Raw genomic sequence first — 8,955 nt, forward strand, 5'->3', positions numbered from 1 at the left:
TCAGCATCTTAGCTGTAGAGGGCAGTGTCACTGGTCCTCATATGTGGGATCTGAACCGGGGCCCTCTTGCATCCCAAGCCAGCTCTTAACCAACACGCCACTCGTCAGGCCCTAATGTGCATTTCTGACTTTGTCAACTTCTTAATTATAATACTTGTATTATCAAAATTATGACAATGCACTCTGGGAGAAACAGCAGCATAGAAAATAGGTTGAGGGGAATTTCACAGGTTTTTCAGATAAGAACACTGACACCTGTTTTAAAATATCTTTTAAAAATACCTTTTATTTATGTATTTTAAAGATATTAACAGCAACAATGAATAAATATTAATTCATTTGTTCATTACTTCCATATTTTTTTCAAAATAAGACAGAAAAGTATTTTAAATATCCATAGCCCTGAATACTGAAGAACTAAATTCATAACATTTTGTAGCTAACCTGCTAAAATGAGTAGTTACAGGAGGTAAACCCAGGATGAGTAATGCTTTTATGGCAAGAATCAATGGGGCGTTAGGTTTATCTTGGGTTCCAAACAAGCCATTGAGGATTCCTCTGTACAGTATAGGAATAGGAGAGTACATTAACACTCCAGTGGAGAATTAGACCCTGTGAGTTTTTCTGTCAATCATGATTACTTCATTTTGGGACAAATTTGAATAAGAAGTAAATTCCAGTTTCAGTGCATCCATCCATTCTTAATTTGATTTACATGTGAAGGCAATTTTTATGGTCACTTAGACTACCCACACAAAGCTTTTTATAGTAATAAGTAAAAGTAGAGATACTTCTTAATATTTAAAAGTCAAAGTTGAATTTTCTTATGATCTTTGAACAAGTGATAAATAATAAAAAGTTCAATTTTATACTATTATGCTTTAATCTTTCTCTGTCCTTATTTTTGTTAGCTTTTATTTGTAGGTAATTATAAATGCAAAAAAAAGGTTACCAAATACTTCCATAAAAGTTATTAACCAAAATAGATATCCTCCTCTCCCATCTCACCAATACTATCCAGAAGCAATCATTTTCAACACACATAATATCTTTATTTCTAGACTTTTCAGTTACAAGGTTTATCAAATTCACAACCATGAGAGATGAAGAACAAGGTTTAGCTTGATTTTAATCACAACCACCCATTACTAATAGTGCAGGTCTCATGCCTACATTCTTTTGAAATAGTTAACATAATTTTGATCAGATTTTTTACTGTTTCTGTAAATATTACTATATAAAGCAAGTATTAAAGCAAGTAAGAGTTAACCTACATAATACAATATAATTACTTTCCCTATCAACTTTTTGTTATACCTGGTATTTCATATTTATCTTGTTTTGTTTACTTACATTTTAAAAATACTTATTAGTTCATCCATAAACTGTCCTCCAGTTGTTTATACACCCTCTCATGCAATATAATCATAAGCTTTAGACATTCTATCATTATCATCTTCTCTCTGGAATGCCTCTGAACTGTGCTAGTTTGGATTGGTTCTTCTCCAGGAATTCTGCATGGTACTTACCTTCGTATTTCCCATCACCATCAACCAGGGAATTCTCCTCAACTCTCTCTGCTGTTAGGAAACTTATTTCCTAAATCCCATGTCTTTTACTTTATTGGGTTATGGCATTTTCCCCCCTTAGAGTAATTATTCCAGCAGATTCTTGAGAAAATGTGCAAGAGAAACAATTTTTTAAAACTTCATGTCTGAAAATGTTCCTACTCCACCCTCACATTTGATTGAAAACATGGCTATAGGTATAGAATTCTAGGTTCTTCAATAATTGACATTTTATTATTAATTCTACCTTTTGATACTGTTGTTAATTAATCCAATGCCTTTCTTGTTTTCATCCCTTCAATAATATGTTTATTTTATTTTTTACTTTGTTTTTTATTCTCTCAGTAAGTATATCTTTTCCACAATGTTCTGAAATTTCATGATAATATTCTTTGGGATAAATATATATTTTTACTCATATAGTGTTGGGCACTTTAAAGGAATTTTCAATATGGAATGCATTTACTTCATTTTTTTTTTTAAAGATTTTTATTGGGGAATTGGGGAATGGGAACAGTGCTGGGGAACTGGGGGAAGGGGAACAGATAAGTTGCTGCCATTTTTTTTTTCTTCAGTCTAGTTGTGGAGGACGTTGCTTCACTGGCCCAAGTTGGCACCATCATTGCGCTCTTCCTGGGTGAGGCAGATCAGTCACCGGCTTCTGGACGGCTGCTCACTGTGGCTGCTGGCCGCTCATGCTGGCTGCTGGCTACACACGGTAGCCCATGGCAACCCACTGCCACAGGGGCTGCAGCCTACGCTGTCGCTGGTGACTCACCGCAGCCCAGCTCCGTGTTGAGCTGTTGTTCAGCATCTTAGCTGTGGAGGGCAGTGTCACTGGCCCTCATATGTGGGATCTGAACCGGGGCCCTCTGGCGTCCCAAGCCAGCTCTTAATCATCGCGCCACTCGGCCAGCCCTGCATTACTTCATTTTTAAGATGATGTCTTAAAATATTTCTTAGACTTTTTTCTTTTCCATCTTATTTCATTTCTTTTATATTTCTCTGCTTTATCTTTTTTCTTTACCTTTTGAGATTTAAAAAAATTATAATTTTATTCATTTTTTATGTGTTTGTGTGTTACATGTGTGTATTTCTGTGTGTGTCTTTAATGTGTGTATAGGTGTATTTTCCCCAAGAGCTTTTATTTGTTTGCTGATAATTATTTTCTTTCATTCTATTGACTAACATATTTACCCACTTTAGAAAATCAACAATGTAAAAAGTTTTACCATGTAGAGCATTACTCCTTCACTTCTCACACATTTATCCAGTTTTCACCCATCAAAATCAGCATTTTCATGAATCCTAGAGAGATTTTTATGCAAATTAACTTAAAATGTATTTTTACACAAAAGGTAGAACATCACATCCTTCCTTGTTTTTATCACTAAATAAAACATGGATGCTATTTCTGGTATGGCTCATAGAAAGCTTCTTCATTCTATTTTTATTTATAATAATCCCTTCAAGTTCTCTCTTGATTGACATTTGAATAATTTCCATGTCTTGTTCTGACAGTAATGCTACAATGAATAACCTTGTTCATGGGCCATTTCATGTATGGGCAAATATAAACATATATTTAATGCATGAACCAAGATAAATTGCCAAAAGTGCAATTTCTAGGGCAAATGTTATACACATTTGCAATTTTTATAGATAGCTCTAAAGCAGCATACCATAGTCACATTGGGATTTTTTCAATTTAAGCGGTGAAGAAAAAGTATCCGAGTCCATGGTTAATAAATATAATTTTTCTTATAAGGAATGAAGACTTCTTTTTTTAATGTTTGAGAAACATGTTATTTCATTTTCTGTGAACTACCTGTTCATGCTCTTTGCCAAAATTTATTTTTGGTTATTGCTTATTTCCTTTCAGTTCCAAGGTTTTTACAAATATATGCTAAGTAAATTAGTTCTTTGTCTCTTATATGCGCTGCAATTTTTTTTTTTTTGTCATAGTTCTTGAGGTTGGAAATCTGAAATCAGGGTGCCAGTATAGTCAAGTTCTGTTGAGAACCCTCTTCCTGGCTTGCAGGCTGCCTTCTCATTGTCTCCTCACAGGGTAGAAAGAGTGAAAGAGTTCTCCAGCTTTGAGCATCTGCTGAGATAGAGTCTGTCAGATTTCATAGCTATAAAGTTACTCTTTTCCCCTCTTTCCATACTCTACTTATTGGAAGGATTTCATTATGCACAGCCCCCAATTATGAAGTAGGGAGCTATTCTCCACCTTTCTAACTCAGTTCAGTTCAGGCTGCTATAACAAATTACCATAGGCTGGGTGGCATAAGAAACAATGGAAACTTCTCTCTCAAGCCTCTGGAAGCTGAAAGTCAGAGATCAGGGTGCCAGCATGGTCAGGTTCTGGTGAGAGCTCTCTTTTAAGCCGCAGACTGCCAACTTCTCATTGTGTTCTCTCATGGCAGAAAGAGAGCTAGCTCTTTGGCTAAACCCATTCATTAAGGTTCCACTGCATGATCTTATCATCTTTCAAAGGCCTCACCGCCAAATACCATCATATTGGGATTAGGGTGGCAACGTATGAATTTGGGAAGAGATACAAACATTCAGTCTGTAACACTATCTCCTTACTGGTGTACATCTACAAAAATTATTAGGACTTATTTTGCATGAGAGACTTTTCATGATGCTGTTACCCACCTGCATGTTTGTTTTATCTGTTTTGTCCTATTTCTTTTTGTTCTCTATGTTTAAGTATAAAGGCTTTGGTCTTTAATATGGCGATCCTTGGCTGTCTGCTAATAAATAAGAGTTGGGAAAAAACTAAAACTAATTATAAGCTTCGTGTATGGGATGGGGCTTACTGATTATGGACTTCACTATCCAGGTAACCCTATGTCAGTATCATTAGTTCTTTTTGTTTGTTACTTTGAGATGGTTAAATTTTGCAGTCAATAGTACATTTACAAACTCCTACTTAGAGGGTATAAGAAGCTTGGCTATCAGTTTAGTGAGTTTCTGAGCAGAGTATGAGGACAGTTGGGCATGGAGGTAGTGTTGGCTGTGGGGATGCCTCAGCCTTTACTGTACAGCCAAGTTTTCATTAAATCCTATGAGACTCCAGTTCTCAGCCCTCAACTGTATTATCTCCAATGCAGAGATCTCTTACCCTGCTTTGAGGAAAGGGAATGAGATCTGGGGGTCAGGCTGCTTCTCCTCCTACCGTTTTTTCTCTATTATTTAGAATTCAGGCACATGTGAATTTAACTATTAAGCAAATATAGATCAAACCTACTTTTAGATCTACTTTTACCCCTACTTCCAAAAATAGGAATGACGTCTGGAATCCTGAGCCTTTTGCTGGTTTTGAATTGGTTGATTTGCTTTTTTTCTCTCACTTCTCCCAAACTGGCTTAGGATTCAACATTATTAGTTACATCAACCAGTTTCCTTTGTTTCAAGATTCTAAAATGTTGTTACATGTTTTTTATCTCTTTGTCTTAGGGAACCTAGGACTTTAAAAATCCATTTACAGTTACTTTAGAGAAGTTTTGGGAACACATAAAGGTAAATGCTTGTGTACTCTTACCTTTAATTAGCTATGTTTTATCTTCATATTCATAAAATGGGGTTGAGATTATAATTTTCCATTAATGCTTTATATCTTTTTTTTTAATTTTTTAATTCCATCAGTAAAAGGGAGAAGAGGGTCCATGAAGTTATCTGGTCCTGTAGCTATCCTAGAGTGAAGTGGTGCTGCCAATGATTGGAAGCTAAAGTGGGGGTGGGGGAGCTACATTCAGCAGAAGGCAACAGAGTCTTTTGCGGGGTGGAAACAGGCTGAAATTTTGATGAGGTGGGGAATGCAGCAGAACAAGAGAGAGCACGAAACAAGAGTGAAACAACTTGAGAGATTAGAAAAAGTTGAGTGAAATTTGAGCAGTTGTTATGAGGGGGCAATGAGGATAGGGTACAGATTGGTGTTTATGAATGATTTCTCTGAATTTTTTTGATGAAAAGTTGCCAGTTTGGTGTTCCCAGGGTTGTTTTTTTATTTATTTTAAAATTTAATTTAATTTTTTAAAGTTTTTATTAGGGAATTGGGGGAGGGGAACAGCGCTGGGGAATCAGGGAAGGGGAACAGACAAGTTGCTGTCCTTTTGTTCTTCAGTCTAGTTGTGGAGAGTTGCTTCACTGGCCCGTGTTGGTATTATCATTGCGCTCTTCCCGGGTGAGGCTATCGCTTGCCGGCCATTGGATGGCGGCTCATGGTGGCTAACGGCAGCCGAGCTCCAGGTTGAGCTGTTGTTCACCATCTTAGCTGTAGAGGGTGCAGCGTCACTGGCTCTCATGTGGGATTCGAATTGGAGCCTTGCTGCTCAGAGCTGGCGTCCCAAGCCAACTCTTAACCAACGCGCCACTCAGCTGGCCCCCAGGGTTGTCTTTTTAAATTAATCAACAGTGATGATTTTCAGTGTTCTTCAAGACATTTGGAGTCATATTTATATTTCTTTCTATGTGACTTTGTTGAGATTGAACTGTGTGTCGTCCTGTTTTTTAGACAAGTAATGCATATATTTTAATTATAATACACTTGATTCTTCCAAAATCATTCTAGATAACCTATATTAAAAACATAGATGTATTTATATGCTATATCTGCAAATATAAATTTCAAAACAGGTAATAAATAGGTGGGGAAAACATCTGGCTGACATTATGAAATCTCTTTTTGAGTTTTTGCTATATAGTAAGCTCCTATTTCCAGATAAAGGAAGCATGGTGCTCAAGAAAATCTTATGGTAAAGAAGGAGAAACAAACATACTTTTGAAGGATAAAAGAAGAGTTCATGGACACTATATTAGTTTCCTATTGCTGCTGTAACAATTTACCACACATGTAGTAGCTTAAAACAACACAAATGCATTTTCTTAAAGTCCTGGACATCAGAGGCCTTAAAATCAGGATATCAGCAAGGCTATCTTCCTTCTGGAGGCTTCAAGGGACAATCCGTATTCTTGACTTTTTCAGTTTGTAGAGGCTGCCTGCATTCCTTAGTGTGTGGCCTCATCATCTTCAAAGCTGCAAAGTAGGATATTCAACCTGTCTTTCTGACTTTGACCTCCTTCTTCCACTTATAAAGAACCTTTTGGTTACATTAGCTCCCCAAATAATCCAGAACAATCTCCTTATCTGAAGATTCCTAATTTAACCATACTTGCAAAGCTGTTTTTTTCCATAGAAGATAATGTATTTACAGGTTTCTAAGCTTAAGTCATATTTAGTGGGTGGAGAATACATTATTCTACACAATGTAGATACATAAAAGGTAGAAAAAAACTAATTCAGGCAAAGGAGAAGGAGGATACATTTTTTTATGAGTCCTTTCAGTCATCTGCTCATTTCTTTATATATTAATAAAATCATTACATCGTAACAAGCAAAGAATAGAGAAGAATATACCAGGGAAAGGAAAGAGCATGAGAAAAGGAGACACTGGCAGGAATGGGCAGTATATGGTTGAATGTGTTGTGTACATATGTGGTGTGTGTGTGTGTGTGTGTGTGTGTGTGTGTGTGTGTGTGTGTGTATTTGTTTTATGTGTCTCCTGGAAAATAGACACACAACCAATAGTGTTGTTAGGGATTTACAGAAGGTTGTGATCTAGGAATATTGCATTCTAAATATATCTAGCCTTATAGAAAGATAAATTCTGTCATTGTGGGGCATGATTATTTACTATTATTTTTATTTATGTACCAAGTTATAGAAATATTGAAAATATGTCAAGGAAATTTTCCTCTTCCAAACAAATGTGAATTTTTTTAAAAAGTAAACAAATTAGAAAGTTTCCAAAATAACTCCTATCAAAAGTATTTAATAAGCCATTATTGAGAAACTTTGAATAGGATTTGTTGATTTAATTTGACACATATAGGAGGTATAATTTTATATACAGAAGATGTCAAAAAATGTATACACATTTTAAGAAAGGAAAACAGTTTTAAAATTGTAATACTCAATATATACTGATAAATGATTAATACAACTAATGTTCTACTTCTGCAATTACAAGAGGTGCTCAAAGTGGTTACCGTCAGTGTCCAGACACTTCTGATTACTGCGAACTACTGCTTGAGCAATGTTGACCAAAGTGTCCATTTGTATACATGTTTTTGGCACCTTCAGTATATACCTTAGAATAATGCCTTGGAAGAGGACGTGTTATATGATATTTTATTTATTATTTTTGATAACTGCTAAATGCTAGCTTTGGTATTTTCCTCCAATGGCAGGAGCTGTATTCAATTCTCATTCTCTTTTTCTGAAGCACCCTGAGAATTCCATAATAATTCTTTCCTGAACTACATCCATCACCACTATCTGAGGTGAATCTTTTCACAAAACAACAAAACAACATGGGCAATAATCACCAAGATTTTTTCTTTGTGAATGTGACTATAAGGTATTTATTAATTTTATATTTTAACTTGAGTTTTTGTCATAATATTTCCTTGTATCAGCACTTCAGTGTCTTGTATGATTTATCCTTCTCAAATATATTAACCATAGGATATATAATTTGTTTCATAAAATTACGGAAGACCAAATCCACAAGTTTAGCTTTCAGAGTATGATCTCAGTGCAAACAGGATTGATGGCTATTTAAGAGGTTTTACTGAACAATGAAAACATGCTAGTGCTAGTGATTACATTTCTTAAACCAAATTGAAAGTAAATAAATAGACCAGCAAATTCATTTAATATTAGCTAAGGTTAATATATTTTGAATGCTCTAAACTTAAGTAACTTTATAACACAATTTTAGAAGATCATCTTAGTCTTAGGACATTCATTTTATATTGCTATAAATCATTATATATTACTATATATCTAGTTAAACTGTAGCAATAGGAAAAGATTTATCATCATACAGAATTTTATTAATTTTACAAGCATTGAAATAGAATAAGTGTGTGTGTGTGTTTGTGTGTGTATTCATGAAAAAGAGAGAGAGAGAGGGAGAGAGAGAGAGAGAGAGAGAGAGAGAGAGAGAGAGAGAGAGAGAGAATATGAATGCATATATCCAAAATATGATTTTATGTCATTCCATATGCACATTTATATGTTAAGGACATGGATTTCTACAAACTCATTTTAAGAAGTTTAACATAAACATGGTTAAAGAAAGCATTACAAATTTTTTATTAAATGGAAGAAAATAAAAATTAAACAGAGAAAAAGGAACAGAGTACAAAAACAAGAGTCTTTGGGGAAAGACAAAGGAATTAGAATCAAGGGAAACTCAACAGATCTGTGACAAAATGTTTCATGATTAATGTTACAATGTTCAGAGAAGGGGTTTATGGAGTCAAAAAACTAGAGCTTTAATGATCAGGATATTGAATGATCCGATTTATG

The sequence above is a fragment of the Hipposideros armiger genome, unplaced genomic scaffold, assembly GCF_001890085.2.
Source record: "Hipposideros armiger isolate ML-2016 unplaced genomic scaffold, ASM189008v1 scaffold_1467, whole genome shotgun sequence".
Classification (NCBI taxonomy): domain Eukaryota; kingdom Metazoa; phylum Chordata; class Mammalia; order Chiroptera; family Hipposideridae; genus Hipposideros; species Hipposideros armiger.